Genomic DNA, 18354 nt, shown 5'->3' with positions numbered 1-18354 from the left:
TTGCCATCACAGTCTTCTTGGACTTGTATCTTCCTAGATAGGCAAAGGGTTTGTGTTTGAGTAGGGTGCAAAAGTGAAATGAAAAATATCAGTGGCAATCAAAGAAACCTTAGGAATCATTTTTGACCTTGGAGACAGACACAAAACCTCCGAGACACATCTCTGACGGTGATACCCCGTGGTGCAACTTTGATGTCAGTATTGAGCTACAAGATGAAGAAAGTTATAGGAGTATCTGGCCTTTGCTCACTTATTCAGCCCGGTGCAGCTATGTCTCTGGGATCTGTTGTTAAGCTACTGCCTGTCATACCATCATCATCAACAACATTAATTGGGCCCTGCCTTTAAAATAATCCATCCTCAGCACCACAACACTTAGCACTCCTACGGGCCTGTTCATACAAGACTCTCAGAGGGCTTTACATGTCCCGACTGCTTAAGCAATACAATGTGCCCAAGAATTTGGTCAGAGGCACAATGGGGGTAGCCGCATTCGCCACAATAAAGCTACACACTTGTCTATGGCCACAGCCGACGCTGGTTGAGGAGCAGAGGGAGGACTCTAGCTCTTGCCTGCGTTCATTTTCAGTCCCATATTTTGTTATGAACCTCAGTTTCCCATCTGTAAAAGGAGCTTTGGACTTTCAGTCTTCCCACGGGCAGGGTGACACCAGCCATGGGACCCCTGTAGAACAAGTGAGTTATCTACAGCAGCGGAGATGCCTGGGTCTCCTTCATCGCCTCTCAGCAAGGTTGCCCTTCTCGAGCCATTCCTTGACCCCTGAAGCTCCTTGCCAGCCTTTTCGGTACAAACGCGCCGCAGGCAGTTTTGTTACAAGGCATAGAGGCCACGGCTGGGCTAAGAGTCCACAGGAGTCATGCGAATGCGGGCAGAAAATCCCCAAAGCTCAGAGGAAGGAGAGCAGAGGAATGCAGCCCGGGGAGCACCTGGGACCCCGCGCTGCCAGCAAGCCCAGGTGTGCACCACACAAGCGGGGGGACTGCGACCGTGAGCCAGCGATGACAGCTCAGGGTCCCTAATACATTAGTTCTTGGGGTCTCACATGCATCTGTCGGAGGGTTTGAGATTTGCCGTGGGCCGAGGGGATAATTAAGCAGGTGGGCTGCGGGCCGTCCAGCACGCCTGCCAAATTCAGGCCTGCTGGAAGTGGGTGTAGCCCTGTGGAAGCCATGCAGGCATGTGGATGTATGTGCAATATCCTCACCCATGCATTTACACAAACACGTGGGGGAGAGGGAAGAGGCGAGGGCATGCACTGGCTTGGATGCATTTGCAGAAGCACAAGAAGACCCCAGAAGAGAGATGTATGATCTGCAGAACCCATCACCTGAGAGCCACCATACGCCCCTTGGAAGGTGCCTGGCAGTTTAGCTCTCCTCTTAGCAACTCTCCACTCTTGTATTTAGGGAGAGCTCTCTGATGGGCTGCCAGAATAGCCAGGTTCATACGACGGTTACATTGTGCCATCTTCTGGTTAAAAGGCTGTGGACTCCCTCTCTGGGAGTCCTGCTTAACTCCAGCGCAGAAGAAAGGCTTTTTTTCTTATGCCTTCAAGAAGTGAGATGTGGAGATGTCCAGGCAGCTCGGCTGTTGTGATGTGATGGTGTTACCTGCAGAATGAACCGCAAGCACAAGGCAGAGTTTGTGAGGATCACAGGGATGTAGGAGCTGCCAAAGAGAGCCCTAGCGTGCCAAGCCTGCTGTTCTTGCCTCCAGGAGAAGTGACGCTTCAGCATATCTCTTCAACGTGACACTGAGATGCCCCCGTATCCATTTGGCCAGCTGTGTGGCTATGAACCACCTGTAGGTGATGAGCAGAGCTGCAGGAAAGTGAAAAAGAAAGTAGATTCAGCAGGGTCCTCAGAGACAAAACACGTTCATCTCTCTACTAAGGAAGATCATAAATATCCATAAATGCATGAGGACACATGTTCACAGCAGCTGCCAATTACTCATCTGGATCATGAATGTGGGGAACTGGATGTTCCCAACCCACCCTTTGCTGCAGAAAAATGAAGATACAGAACTGCAAAGGGATATGTGATCTTGGAAAGAGCTCTTCGTGGAGAAAAAACTGGTCTGAATGTGCAAGCCTAGACTTGATGCAAAAAAAAATTAACTGACAAATTCTCTTTTTTTTCAGCAGCACAGTTTATAATCCAAGTTTTAAAACATGGCCCCTGAACGTAGAGCAATTTCCAGCACTGCCACATCACGCCCAACTCTGAGCTCACTTGCACCAACGTAGCTCACTTGATTTCGACAGCAACATTTCTCCACCTACCAGGATCATTTCGCAGAAGTAGGTGTGCAGTATGATGAGTTCAAAAGGAGCTAATTAGGCACAGATTAGACAGACAAATTAGAAACAACGACTTCACTAAATACTGGTTAAGCAAACACAGCTTCAGGGAAGATCCGTGCTAGGGATTGTCATCGGCAGTGCTAGTGTGAGCTGGATGAATTAGGTGCACGGCGGTCCCCACCAAAAAGCTGGCTTGTAATGATGTTGCTACAGGAAACAGTATGAAAGGATGAAATCACCTCCTGTTCCAAGAAGGGGAAATAGCCACTGCTTTTCAGACACGGCAGTGTATGGAACCTGACAGACCGGTGGCTGCAAGCATTTGCCGTCCTAGTAATATTTAATTATTTGGCTGTAATGAGCTCTGCAAATGTGTTTAGTCTCAAAATGTCTTTTTATAGTGCTCTGAGATTTCACTTAAATGAGGATCATTAGGAAAGCAGCCTGGTGATGTTACGCACAGGTATCAGCCAGCGCTGAGGTACCATTTTGTTCTTAGCTTAACTAGAGCAGGAGAAGCAGAGACAGAGAGTTTTACAAGATTTAGATTACTTCAGCCTAGTCTGCCCACTTCTAATCTGCCTACACTTCCTAACATGCCAGCTATCTTCTTGCACAAGTCTGTCATCAGGAGGAGATATGGGAACATGTCCAGATTTTGAAGTAATTTGGTAGGTCTGTACCCTCGATGATTTGGCACACAAGCAATCAGGAGCTTGGATTGCACCATGCTGCAGTCCAGTGGTGCACGATGTCTCTGTGCATTACGTGGAGAGCAGAAATACGCTTACGCTCACATCAGGATCACCAACAGCAGAAGAAGGATTTGGGACCTGAAGCTGGATACTCAGTGGGTTGAAATGAGAAGTGAAGCACATAACCATCTCATGGCAAGGCATAAGTTTTGCTAGCATCTGACCACTGCTGTTATCTAGTCATCTCCCAAGAATGAGTAAGTCCCTCCCTACAGTTGCATCATTGCTTGAGCACATTAGTAATAAAATATGAAGTGCTTTTCCTGCCTGCAAACATACCAAATATCAGTCCTCCTTATATATCAGCTTTTAAACCTTGCAGGATTTTTCTTTTGATCGTTTCTATGCCTAGATTTCTTAGATTGTTTGGGCCAAGACTGATAAAAACATTCAGTATGGGGCCTTTCAGGGCTGTGGGGTTGTGGGCTTCCAAGAGCAGCAATCTGAACTTGTATTTATTTCATTATTTACTGCAACGTTCAAATTTTCTTTGAAGTCATGTTTTCCCCAGATCCGCTTCTGGGTTGCTGTTCCTTCATTGCTGCCACAGTTTTCCTCCTCTCCACCCCAGTTTGGCTTTGTCCTCCTCCACCTTTGGCATGACAAGCTGACAGTTAAATTAAGGTTTTCTGCCAGGTCATCAGCACTGATGAATACACTCACCCTCGGTGTATTTTGCAGGATCCCATGGCCTTGCTCTCCCTTCCTAGAGGACAATCCCGCTTCATCCCCTGTCTCCATTCCCTGCTCTGATTGCGGCAGGAGTTTCTGACCCATCCCTCCCTTTGCCCTTTTGCTGCTTATCACCCGCAATACTCCAGCATTTCACCGCAGCGAAGTCCCTGCCACCAGACCCCCATCCACCATCCCTGCCAGTGCTGCCTCCTCTGGGCATTCCCGTGTCCGGAGGGTCCGGCAGCTGGCTCTCGCCGCAAGCATCGCTGACGGTGTCCACAGCCCACAAATCTCCCTGATAACCCTCTGCGACCAAGAGAAGGAGCAAGTCCCCAGATGACCGAGAACTGGCCTGGTCTCGAAGGCATGAAATGGGAGTCACCTCCACTACTGACCTCCTTGGCACCCCGCTGCGCCCCGGGGAGCTCACCAATAGCAAAGGCTCTCTGCTCCTGGGTAATATATAGTCTGAGCAGGTGTATTTTTAACTACTTAGTATTTTTATCCAGTTTCTAGCACAGCACAATATCAAATCCCCAATGTGTTATGGCTGTGCTAAATTCACTGCATCTGCTAAATCAGGAAGGCAATTATACATTTGTTTGGCGTGATCTATTTTTAATACACCCATGTTGTTTGCCGGCTATTGGATGCTTTTCTGCCAAATGTTGTTACACAAATTCCTTCAACGCAGTGTGAAGTCTGGACGCTTCCCCAAAACAGACAACAAGCTAATAGCACAGAAGATGCCAAGACCTGATTTCATGATCTTAAAGACAGGTACCGTATTTGTTTGCTGCCAGTCTTCAGATGCCTCTGACCTGGAGATTTATTAACTTAATTTTCACTTGCAGGTTTTTTCTCACTAGATGCCTGATCCTCTCATGTTGTCCAATTCCCATTGACAGCGGAGAGAATCTGGGCTGATCAAGGGCTAGAGGACATGGCCCTGGCTTTTTTCAGTTCCCCTGGGTGCATTTCATCTGTTGATTTATGTGAGAAATAGTTTGCCTTGGTGGAGAAACAAAAACACCCAAGTGCAAAAAGAAAAGGCGACTGAAGACACAATGGTCATGTCATTATTGAAATGTGCTTCTCACTTCAGAAACAACAGTCTGTGCTCAAACGAAGTGATAAGTAGGGACAGAGTTTAAGCCAAAATAAACCTCCTTATCTTAAAAAAATTCAGCTTCCTAAAGCTAACCTGGATCTGATCTGTGTGAACAACAAGAGAAAGTGCAAGAAAGCTGAGATATTTCTTAAAATAATATTACTGTAGGACCCAATAAAAAGTAAACTCTGCTCGTGGGACAAAAGTTATTTACAATTAGCACTGACACTATGCCCATGAGAGGTCGGATGGAGAGCAGAGCACTAACCCTTCTGCATCTTGCACGTTTAATTTACAAACATAGGCAACGATCCTGCGGTGAGATACCTTGGCCGGACATCAAACACCAAACGGTTCTCATTGTCTGTGAACTTCCCTTTAAAAGTAACAGGACTCCTCCCAGCATGGAAGGTTAGAGGCCTTTGGTTAAAAACTGTGTACTGGACTGATTTCACCAACTGCAATGAGGCAAGAAGGATGATTCCCAGCACGTGGCACTGAGCAAGGGGCTTCATTTTGAGCCCTGGCCCTGTGAGAGACTTCTTGGGTACCTTTCCCCACCAAATTTACCTTCCTCTTTTAATCCTATTCCTTGACGTTGGATTGCAATAAAAAAATAAATCCTGCGTATATTTCTTTGCGAAGGGTTATAAATCCCTCCTGGACACCAAGTCAAACCTTCAGGTGCTGTAAACAGGCATAACACAGAAAACAACAGTTTACACTCAATAAGGTCACTGACTGTGTGGCAGGGGAGATGTCCCACACCATGCCTTGAACTCATTCCTCCTTAGTCCCCTAATCCAACCCAATAGAGTTTGACCAAAGGGCTAAGCTGTGTCTTCCCTGCAAAATGAAACCCCCTCCAGCATCAGACACAAATGCATCTGCACCAACCCCTCTCCCCACCTACAGCACGCAGATCAGCCCTGGGTTGGGGCATCCCCTCCTCCCTCCTGCCTTGCTGGGAATTGTCACTTAAGATTTGCTTTGCTTGCCAGTTGTGCAGATCAATTCCCTTTATGCACAAAATATAAATGTACAGGGACACACACACACATATTTAAATGCATGCACACCAGCCTGTGTGTACGGGCTCCATCTTTGCCTTCTAGTTAACCAAGCAGGAAAAAAAAGGGAAGAAAGGCATGTCGAGTCATGAAACCTCCAGGACCTCTGTGACTTCTTCATGTGAGAAGCCATCCACTTGCCACCATGGCCCACCACCCTTCAGCCAGCCTGACTTTTGTTCTTCAGGTTAGCAACCAACTGGTCAATTCCGGTTTTGCCTAATAAATATGCTGTAAACTGAAATGTCCAGCTAGTGGTCCACACAGGCTCTGATGGACTTTTAGGGTGTCACTATTACACAGTCCTGAGGGAGGGAGGGCTGTGCCACACATGAGCCCCCCCCAGTTGGCCCACCATCCTCTTACACTCCAGGTTTACAGTGGTGTTAGCTCCAAGCAAACGATGCTGCTGGTGCACCATGACATACCTGAAGGAAACGGGCTGTTTGAGAGATGTTATTATCCATAGGGCACTGGCAGTGGACAAATTGACATCTCCATATGGTAGACATAGGGCTATGGATGGGCCCAAACGGCTGACAGTCCCATGCAATCCCCCAGGAGCCAAGTCCATCACTGAGCTCAGACCAAGAAAAGCCTGTGGCTTTGCCAAGTATCTTGCAGAGGGAGGAGAAGGTCTTCTCCTAGCAGGGCAGAGGAGAAATGACACTTCAGGCATGCCCACCCTGCCCAGGCACTTTCTGGAGACAGATCTAACAGTGTTATGCCCCACTAAAGCCCATGTCTGACCGGTATGGGTGCTGGAAGAAGTCCAGCCCCACCATCAAACCATCCATGAAGGGAAGGCATTAATGAAGCAGAGCATCTGCTGGGAAAGGCTGTTTCTCCTTTTCTGACTTGCAGAGAGTCTTTCGACACTGTTTCAATCATATGACACACTTGGCAGTAATGCAGCCTGAATTGTTGCTCCTCAGGGGTCCGTCTGCCAAGAAAACTGAGGAATGACTCATGTCGTGGCATTCGGAGCAAGGGGAGGGCAGGACCAGGAGGTGCCTAATGATTCAAAAGCACTGAGTTTTACTTCCAAGGGACGAAGGGCCGGTCCTATGCACGATGGAGGAAAAGGGCCTTGCAACACATCGGGACGATGGAGCAGAGCAATGGGTATGTGAACGGCAGAGAAACGCATCCCTGTCCGAAGGCAGAGACAGCATTGCCATGAAGAGGCAAGTGATACACATCTGGTCCACCACAGACTGGGAGACTCAGAGGATATGGAAGGTTCAAATCATTAGAAAATAGATGAGGGCTGTTTGGTGGCAACCTGAAATGGGGTTTGGAGGTTTCTGCTGAATTTCTTCCTAAATCACAGGAAAGACTCAGTGGGGACATTCAAGAAAAGGGCCAAGATGGCCCCTCCTCTGTCAGAGGAGGAAAATTTGTTGGGCCTGTGTTGTATTCCCTCCCCATGGAGATGCACTGTGATCCATGCAATATCTGTTTTGAAGATACCCAGATCTGCTCTAATGATATTTTTGGGAGATGCACTCAATGAAGCCTTGAAAGCTGGCCTCACAAGCGGGAGAATACATCTCGTTTGCTTTTCCAAATATTTCCTTTACATCCATGACTTTAGCCATAACAAATCACTCATTTACAGAGCCCAAGTGGCCCGTTTTTTGCACTTCTTGCCGCTTAACAAATCACACGGAAAAAAGCTGTAGCTCCTTTCCCTTCCCCTGTCCAAAGGACAGTCAAGCAGTGGGAGATGGAAAATTCTTATGAAACTGGTGGCTCCTTGTTACATCTCTGCTCCTCTGCTTTCTTGCATATCTTTGTCCATAAAAGTCCCATCCTGCTAGACATACCGCCCTCCTCCAACCCAGGCTGGGCATCTCGCAGGAGGCAACGGCACCTCAGGAGCCAGGAAGGACCATGTGAATTTTAGGGGAAAATGGGCAAGTTCTGGAGAAATCATACCCAAAGAGGCAGTTTTGCCTTGAAACTGATATAGAATACGTGCCTGTGCTCATGTGACACTTGGCACTGCCGAAAGGAGCGTGGAGTGGGAAAATAAAACACCCTCCACCCCTCCGCTCGCTGCCAGCACCAAGTGTGTCCAACTGCTAAAACGGAGACAGCTCACCAGCTACGGGGCACCGGGTCAGACTGCAGCTCCCTTGTTGCTGGTGGGTATCAGGAAAAGCAAGAGGTCACCCAGCAGCCCCGGGACCAGCCGAACACGGTACCGAGGGCAGGATTTGGCCCAGGGCAGCACCATCCAGGCAGAGGGCTGGGATGCAGAGGTTGAGGCTCCTGGTGTAACTAAAGCATGGACGGGGTTTGCATTTGGCAGGGGGTGGAGGGGCTGCTGCGCCGTTGCGTCAGGACCAGCTGCTGAGACGATGTCTGGACCCAGGCACTGATTAGAATTATCCCAGACGGAGCAGGATGAGGGCAAGGGGGGAGAAGTGAGTGATGGATTAACCCGTTTCGAGTCACACTCTCCCTATAAAGAGCAGGTTACTTTCTGCTCTGACGCTGAGTTACGCTAACAGGCATTGCTGAGACAGGGCCTGGGTGAGATTTATTTATCTTGAATCCCTTTAAACATTTCAACACCCTGTGGCTGTGCAACCAGCGAGCCTGTGAAACCGCATGCCTCGCAGTTCCTACCCTCTCCCCGCTCTTCCCTCCTGGTTGTTTCACTCCCTTCTTGCTGCAAGCCAGATTGCTTGTCAAAATTAAAAATTAAGCCATGGGAGGCACGCACTCGGCTTTCCCCTCTGCCCATCTGGTAGGGCCCTGATCCTGCCTGGGGATGGTGGGACTTCTCATAAGCACATAATCAGTGCTAAAAGCCCCCATGGCCTCTTTTTTTCTTTAAGATCCAAGGCAATATGGATGCCGGGGAGCAGCACAGCATGGGTTGTTCCCTTGAAATCATGTTAATTTTGGAGTGCTTCGCACCACATGCAGGGTGAGGCTTCGTGTGTCTTGGGAGGAGCTCCTACATCTGCAGTCCATCACCCACACACCCGCCTGAGGAGCCGATGCGATACAGCCCATTTGTTAATGTCTCTGTCCTGCTAACTAATGAAACACAGCAGGGATGGTTTATGGGATAGCCCTGAATCGCACAAGAGACCCAGCACCCTTGTTTTCATCCAGCACCTTTGCCTGGAGGACACACTGAAACTATCAGGGGTCTTTGCGGGAGCAGGGAGCTGTTAGTTATGTGTAAGCTGCTCCACCAACTTCAGGAGAGATGCAAAAAAGAAAGAGGACAGTAGTTTATCCCAAAGACTTCCTTGCAAAAGGAACAGTCAAAGCACAAAGATCTGCCCTACTCTTGCACTACGGGATGCATTTTTCTTGCTTCAGCTTGTTGAACCTGAGTTGAAGGGCTTGCAGCTCAGCCTTACCCTTCCAAGCTGCCCTCTATTCAAAAAGCATCTTCTCCCCTGCCTTCAAAAACATGACATTCACCGCCCATCAAGTCAAGAAATCCTTGGCAAGACGGGTGGACATTTCAGGCTCCTTCCTCCCAAGCATCCTCAGTATTGTCACTGCATGGCAGACTCCTTGCTACACCGCCTCGTAAATGCTGTGCTTCACTGTCCTGCTGTTTCTACCATCACAATATTTTAGCACCATTTAGAACAATTTCATCTAAAGATCTCAAAGTACTTTACAAGGTTTAGTTAATTAAGCCACTGAAGTATTATTACATCTCCCTTATGGAAGAGAAAGCCAAGCAAAGATGTTAAATGACTTGCCAAATGTAATATGAGTCAGTAGCTAAGTTGGGAAAAGAACCCAGGAGTCCTGACTCTTAACCCATGGCTGTAAACCATTTTTCTCTATAAAACAGAAATTAAGCAAGCAGAAGGGTGGCAGCACAGCTTTTCCTTTTACTTGAGCTGCCTTATAATTAGGACAGCAAGGAAAATTTTGGTTCCTAAACTTAGACCTTGGTACATTTGTTTGAAATGGACTGCATGGAAGTTTTGGGGGGCTCTCTGCCTTTTGAAATTCTCACATCACAGTGTATTTAAAGAAGCTATTGTGGTAGCAGGAGTTATGGGCTTGTTGCAGATATGAGCTCTGTGTTATCTAGGAGGTCAGAGCAGATGATTGAAACATCACTTCAGAACAGTCTAACAAATCTATGACATCTTCCTGCTAACCAAAGGCATTAAAACCACCAGAACAAGTTACCATTTGTTCTATTACTAAAGAGCCAAAAAAGGGAACATAAAGGTGATTTCTCTTACAGAAAAGGAATCCTCTTCTTCCAGCCCAGCCCAGGATCTGCAAGTGGAACTGCTCCAAGTCTAAAGATAAACACGGCGATAGCAAGGGCATTTCCATAAGGAGGCCAAGGAATTTGGAAGAGGAAGGAGTAACTGGGACCCCAATGAGCCATTTGCCTGTATCCTGCTGTCCATAAGTTTTATAAATTATGGGGGAAAAAATGGTGTGCGTAACTGAAAGCTGCCCCTAGGCACCAATAATTTGTCTGACCTGCATTTAGACAACCAATCCGCTCAGCTCTAACTAGCACTGGCAGCCTCGCGCGGGTCATATTTTTACATGGATGAACTGTTCTTCAACAATTTCCTCCAGTGTGCTAGCAGCACAAACAGGCTTTTCTTTGCAAGCAGGTATGTGAGCCTTCTTTTTTCCAGTTATTTCTTTTCTCACGCACGTGGTTCATGTGGCCGTTTGCAAAGAAAAAAGCCCAGCTCCCTCGCTTTTCCCTACTAGCAGGGTTACTACGAGCCCTGTTGCAGTTTTATGGGGCAGGGTTGGAGGTTTGCTTAGGTTTGGACTCTCCCGGTCTAGGAGGCAACAGCATCACCTTTTTTCTTCCATTTTCCCAAGTCCTATTCCTATCTTTCCCTAACATTTGCCTGCAGTATCATGTTTTATTACTCAGGAAATTTCCTTATGCTCATAGTGACAGCCAAAATTTACAGTTGCGAAATTCCCATTGCTTTCTGGGGTAATTCTGAGGCTGAATTAGACATCCAGGAGAAATCACTGCGAAGAAGGGGGGAGACCTGGGAAAGCTGTGCCATCACTTGCCTAAATCCAGCACCCTCATCCTATGAGTTTACTTGCCATGGCCAAAGCCCTGTAGCCCCTTGGGTCTGTGGGATTGAAGATATGGGAAGGAAAGCATTAAGAAAAGAAAGCAAGTGACAAGGGCACTCTCAGAGATATATAGATACATATGTATACACACACACACACACAAAAAAAAATCTGCCCTTTCTGGGAAAGGATTCATCATATTCACCAAAAGCTGCACGACCTCAGGGTGTAGCACAGGATTTAGGGCCCTGTAGGAATTTGCCCTCTATCTCTGTTGAACACCGAGCAGGATTGCGCCTGTATGAACTGAACATATCCAGTGGTTTCCCTCGGACATTTTGATGATGGATTGCTGGCATCACTTGTTTTCTTTTGAAGGCAATTCATTTATCAGAGACAATTACTCAACTGATAAGTTCAGTGTGTTCAGCTGTTCGTGGCTACACAGCAGCTACAGGCCAATAAATATGAGCTGCAATTAGCCTGATTAATGATTTCAGATCACTAAACTGCAGCTTTGTTTAAGATAAGGCTCTAATAAGCTTTTCTGCTGAATCTGGCAAGTTTACCAGCGTCAGTGACACTACCTTCATTGTCAGTGCCCCAAGCCCAGCAGCTCCTTCAGTCTGACTTTGTGATAAAGCGAGTCCCCCTCCTCGGGATCTCCGAAATGCTCAGCAGGTGTTTGGCGGGCAGCGTACAGAGACAGGGAACCCCCTTCCATCTGCCACATAGCAGAGCGCTAAGGAAATTATTTCCAAATGTCCCTTAATTTAGAAGTTTACTCCCCCCCCCCTCCCAGCCTCCTGTTTTGCTCCTTGGGGCTGCTGACCTTCACCTCTGCTGCCATCCTTCAGCCGCCGCGCAAATCCTGACGCTGAGCCAGCCGCAAGTGTCTCAGAGCGTGGAGCAGCGAGCCAAGGGAAGAGAAACTGTAGGAGCCCAAATATTGTCAGCAGACTTGTAAGCAACGGAGAGTGGGTTTTAGGAGGACCATGTTTGATTTAACATGTTGGCAGGCACAAACACTGCTACGGTAAGACTTGCAGAGCATAGAGCGTGTGCTGATAGCAATCCCTTCAGATGGGATGGCATTTGTGTTTCATTCATTTTCTGGTTGTAACGAACATGAGCGTGAATGCATGTGTGCATATACGTGTACCTACATGTTCTTCCGCTGCTGCCCCCTGCTAAAGGAATCGACGTCACTGATTTTTGTGCCACAAGTCCAGACTGGTAAGGACTGTGTTTGTGGAGCAGCAGTTTTGGAGTTAGAACCCCTGCTAAGCTCCAAGTACAGGCTCCAAGCCATGAACCCCAAGCTGGGGTTCACCACACTATATCTAGTGCACTTTACACAGACCCAGTCCCACCTCCAACTCCTCCCAGCAAAGACATTTTCAGGCTGAAGAGAACTCCTGGGCATTGAGACCTCTGGAGATTTGATTTCAGTGATCTGGGGAATGATGCGATTGGCATTTTGCTTTAGGTGGACATCAGGTGAAATTCAGACTATCGCTATTAGACGTTCCAGCTATAACATAGGCACTTGCCTCAGCCAGCTCACTCAGGGTCTGTAAGTGGAGTGTCCTCCCTGAAACGGGGGGAGAGAAACAGGCCATTTGCTGCTCGTAGGAATCTGCTGGTTTCTGGGTTCAAGGTAACGCCGTGCACAGGGACACAGCTGCAGTCCCAGCCCTTTCTCAAGTTTAGGTGCTAAATTAGTACTGCGGCTATTTCATCCCAAGGTGAGAGTCTCAGGTCTCCTTCCAAGGAAAAAATGTTGGGAGGAGGCATCCACCACTTGAGCAAGAGTCCTGCAGCTGCGGCATCTGCTTGCGCAGTGCGAGACCTTGGGTTCAGTTCCTGCATCAGTATGGGGAACAACAATGCAACAACCGCTGCATTTCACCTCCACATCTTGAATCTTTATCTCTACAGGGCCTTAAGGAGCAGGGAGAAGAGCCATGGAGCATGCAGAAGCCACAGGGAGGAAGAAGAGGAGGAGGAGGAAGAGAAGGAGGAGGAGGAAGTTGTTCTTGCTTGCTCCACTCCCAGGGTCCTTCATGCATGCTACATTACACTTTAGGGGAAAATACGTTGCAGCTGTTAATTTTATGCCCCCCTCGGTGCTCAAGTTTACCCTGAGAATGCATTTAAAACATGGCATAAACATTTGGAAATCAATACATTTCCCTGGGAGGTTTTCTCACAAATGTCAGATAACAACAGGTATATTTTATTAGCTTAATTGGAATTGCTTTCTCCCATACCAGCAATGCAGTAATCTATTTGTCATCCACAGCCAAACACCGAACTGTTTACCCTGATATCCCCAGTGGCTCAATAAAGGGGAAAAAAACAAAACAAACCCCCCCTAAACTGTAGGCATGCAGGGCTGTGTACTTAGGGACATGGAAGTGCTCATTTTGCAACCAAGCCTGAGGCCAGGAAGGGTCTAAGGAATTCTCTTGGAGGAGCCTTTGTCCTGGGAACCATCCACTCACCTGCTGGTCTGAAGGGCTGAGAAAGGACAACAGGAAAGAAGGAGAACAGGAAAGGAGGAATTATTGATAAGGACAAATTATTGAAGGAGATTTGATACAGCCCGTGCAATCATCTGATCTTCATTTCAGAGAGAAGGGAGATTTTGGTGTGGGTTTTGTCATCTCTGGCTGCTTCATTACATCATGAAAAGGAAATTTGCCCATCAGAAACTTCACCAATAACTTTGGGATTGGTTCAGATGAAATCTCATGATTGCTCAGACCTCTGGATTTGACTCACTGGAGAGATTTATCTACTGAATCCAAACTGGAAATCAAGTGTCTTCCAGTAAGAATCTGCTGATGTCATTGTAACTGTTTGATTGCCATGAGAATGCCCCAGAAGTGAGACATGAGAAATCCTAGAAAGTTTTGAGGCCCATAAAGCCTTAATCCAGCATTTCAGCCTCTTCTCAAGACTGCATATCTATTGATTTCAAAATTTCCTAGGTTGCTGCAAGAACACATTTCCTTGGGGTGATGCTGGCACATTGATACCCTGAGAACCCAGAAGCATGCTAAGAGGTTGGAAAAGGATATTTTTATTTTCCACACATCTCAGAAAGAAAGCCTGTGTCTGACTCCAGATTCCTATGAACTTGTGAGCCTTGGAATTAATTTGCTAAAATGTTCTGCTCCTAGAGAAAACCATCAGCAAACTGCTTGGAGCTGGTCAAATCTTAAAAGGAGCTGGCAAAAGAAAACAAGGTGAAGACCATACATAGTTTTAGATCCCACAGAAAATCTGCTAGTCATATGCTGTAGCAAAGCGAGACCAAATGCAAAACTACTACAATATCACAGGGAAAAATAGCAAAGGAACCCAGGTTACACCGAAAGCTATGAGGGCAATGTTACCATGACATCAGTTTTACAGGCTCCTACACTAGCGACATTGGGGGAATTATTTCTAATGTACACTGCGACAAATGTGCTCAGAAAGTGGCCAAGAGGCGAACAAATTCAAATCAACATGCAGTGACACATGGCCAAATCCTGGGCTTAACTACACCAGAGTAATTTCCAGCTGATCAACTTTGTTCTCCCTGGAGCTACACTGGCTTCGGACTTGCCAAGCTAATGGTGGGCCTTCATCTGCATGCTAAAAGGATCCGAAGCAGCAGAAAGCTGGACCAAGTGGGAGGGTGAGATGAAAAGAGGAAGAAGATCTTGCTGAGATGAAAGATAGGAGCAGTGGCAGTCTGGAGAAGACAATTTCTGGACCAATTTCCACAGTCTGGTTTCTAGAAAAGCACAGTTTTGGCACATGAGCTATATTCCATCCCTTGCCAGCCCAGCTGGGATTTTAGCAGGCACGATGACAGCAGTCCCCTGCGAGAAGAGAGTTACGCTGACACATAGCTCATTGGCTGCAGCATGGCCAGGGGAAATAGCCAAAGTGACGTGATGAGGTACTAACTGTGGTCATTGAAGGGGTCTCAGCCTAAGGTGAAGAAGGGGAAAGCTATGGCCAGAGTCACAGGTCGTGCTGTCAAGGCAACCCATGCCAAATCCACCCATTCCAAAGGTGGAGAGGATGGTTTAGCTCAACATGGAGGGAGAAATGGTGTGAACAAGAGCAGGGAAGACTCAGCTGCCCATGGGCTGCACCGTGCCCGCGTGGAGAGAAAAGTCAGCAGACTGGACAGGGAGGGGGAAAAATCCACTGTATGAAAAGCCTTGTAGGAAGCCCTCCCTGAGGAAAGCTCTCCCGAAGGAAAGACTGGCCAAGGGGGTGATGAGGCTTTTGCTATTTTGACCCAGACTCGGGGAAAGTCCAGACCCACAGCAGAGTAGAGGTCTGGCCTATGGCTTCATGGGCAGAGCATGACAGCTTCAGCCCAGCACTTGGAGGACTCATCACCAAAACCATAAGCTAAGAAGAAAATTAGTTTTACCAACTAAAAAAAAGAGTCTTTCCTAATCACCTTGCTCCATAAAGTCCCCAAGCCTCAAAGCCTATATAGTTTCTTTTCAGCAATTTGGGTTTTGGGAGAGGTGGAAATAAGCATCTGTAACTGAACATTTACTTATAGTCCAGACACCATTCTCCTCTTGTTAAAAAGTAGCTTGAAAAACTCTTGCTAAATCATAGCATCAGTCTTGTGGCCAAGTAGTGAACAGAGCAATATGGTTTAATTTTAGTCCAGTTCACATCTTTGCATTTCTTCTCTGGTCAGTATAGGGTAGGATGGGAAAGCTGATGGTGAAGAGTCTCCCTTTCTCCTGCATTACCGTTATTCCTTTTTCAAGCAAGTGGTCTTTCACCTTTCCCAGGCACTTCATTCACACCAGTCTAAAATAACAACATAAGCCCAGTCATTACTCTAGCAATAACCCCCGGGTACAGGAGGCTGTTGAAGCTGCACTGAAAGTTTCTGAGTCTGCAAATGTCAAGATCTCCCAGAAAACTGGATGAGGTGATGCAAAGAGGTTAAAGAGGCAAAATTGCCCAGTTCCCGCATGGACGGGCAGATCCTGGCCATGCTGTCCCCATCGGTTGGATCACACGTGCCATTGAGCAATGCCTTTGGTGAAGGGGGCTGGGACCATAGACGGTCCCAATTATAACGACCGACAGGCGAGCGTGCAACAGAGGGATAACAAATGGCCGCAAATATTTTTTACCGAGCAAGCGAGCGGGAGGCGGGACCCCCCCAGCCGCTGTGCTGGGCAGAGAAGGTTTATTTAATCTACCCGGCCCCCTTCACCGACCCCGGATCGTTTCCTCCTTCAACAGCTGCAGCCGTGGGGGACAGAGGAGCGTGGAGACATACAGCTGTCCCTCGCCGATCGCCGTGCACCCCTGCCGAGGATTGCTGGATCTGGCCCCGCAAATCCAACCCTGGGACCAGCTCCCCCAGCCTCTCCTCAAACCCCAGTCCTTGTGAGCTGTTCGGGACAATTTGCAAATTTTCTTTTTTTCTTGCCTCAACCGTTATCAGTTTGGAGAATAAAAGATACAGCTGCTCCTCGCAAACTTTGCCTGGTTTACAGCTTTCAACTAGCAAAGCCACAGTGTGATGGTAGAAATACACATTATTTGCAATGTATTTTTTTGTATTTTAAGTATTACACATAAATATGTTTCTCCTTGACCAGCACATTAGGTCTGTGAGATGGTTCCAGCAGACACTGCTCTTGATCTCTACCCCTAGCACATGAACAGGGATAATACTTTTTGCAAAATTCAGCTGTCGTGAAACTTTTAGAGCAGTCTGTTAAATCTCCTCTCTAAGGATTACAGTCCTACCTGAGGTGAAGGGTTTGGGTTATCTGCATGAATTTTTACTGTTTTGGAGGACGGGGGGGGGTTGCCAGTCAGCTGAAGGGGATTTCTGAACAGGAGGACTCTCACGGTGGTGAATGTCACTTCTCACAGGGAGGCCTTTTTCCATGGCAAGATTTGCACAGTTGGAATCTGAACAGAGTAAACCTACAGACTGACCAAACACAAATGGGCCTTTTAGAAGGTCTGCGTCAGATTTGTTAACGCTGGTCCACAAAGACCTGGCTGCAGTCATGAGGACAAAGGGTTTAAAAGAAGACGCATCCTCAAACTGGGCTGGATTCCGTGACACAAAGGACGAGAACAAGGGCACTAACTGCATTTCTCCTTTATTTTTTGTCCTGCTTAGTTTGACCCTACCCTTAGCACTGTTTCCTGGCCTAGCTCTGTATAAATGACAACTTTGTAAAGTTGAACTGCTCTTTTTCTAACCTGGAACTTTTTGGGGACACAAAAAGTTCAGTATTAGACATAATCACTTTTTGGCATGCTATATAAATATGCATTTTGTTAGATTGATTGGCTCTGAGTAAAGACCTAAAAGGAATAAAGTTCTACTATTCACCATTGTCAAAGCAATACCCCAGACTCCTAATCAAATCTGCTGCTGCAAAGGTAGAAAAAATAATAACCCTCCTATAATTAACTTGCCTGGAGCCACTGCTCTGACGCCACAAAACTGAGTTTTTCTGTGCTGCGCAGGGACTTGACTGATATATTTTTTCCTAAGTCATAAAGTCATTTTTTTGATGGCACAGCATTTTCTCCCAAGGGGCATCACAAGGTGCGCAGGCTACAGAGGGTTAGATCTCAGTGCTGTTAGAGAAAGAGCACAACCATCTCAATGTACATAGGATAAAGGTGCAGGAATGCAGAATTAGAGAACCACAAACTGCCCCAAACTGCAGCCACAACATATCCACACATATCCACACCAATGGTCCTCACAGCAAACTTAAACCACTCAAACTGACAACAACTGAATTTGGAAAAATTTGGTACCATCACTGTTCAGCTACCTTGTACTTGATGGCAGTGACAGACCTGTTATGCAGTCAGTTTTAACCTGACAAATTCAATGTTAATGCTTTGAGCTCTGGGCAGGAGGTTGGACTAGATGATCTCCAGAGATTCCCCAGCCCCTGTTTCTCAATAGTTGCGTGCGGGTCTGTTCCTTCCTTTGCCACCAGTAGGACCTCAGCATTTCATTAGCGAATTAAAAAAATCTGCCTCGAAGGGATCACTGGAGACAATAAAATAAACAAATTCATGCTACTGTTTACATGTTTTGGAGTATTAAAAAAAAATTAAAACTACTCATTGTCATAATTGCACAGACTTATTTTATATACTTTTTTTTTGTCAAACGTACATATTCTTAAGAACTCACACAAACAACATGTTATCAATGCAAACAGCCTGGAACACTTTAAGGAAAAGCAAGAATTGAGGAACAAGACTTTTTTCAGAGAGATTGGTGATTTGGATGCTTTCATTTGCATTTTCTTATAGAAACAGAG

The sequence above is a fragment of the Buteo buteo genome, chromosome 1 (genome assembly GCF_964188355.1).
Source record: "Buteo buteo chromosome 1, bButBut1.hap1.1, whole genome shotgun sequence".
NCBI classification, from domain to species: domain Eukaryota; kingdom Metazoa; phylum Chordata; class Aves; order Accipitriformes; family Accipitridae; genus Buteo; species Buteo buteo.
This window is presented reverse-complemented; position numbering follows the sequence as displayed.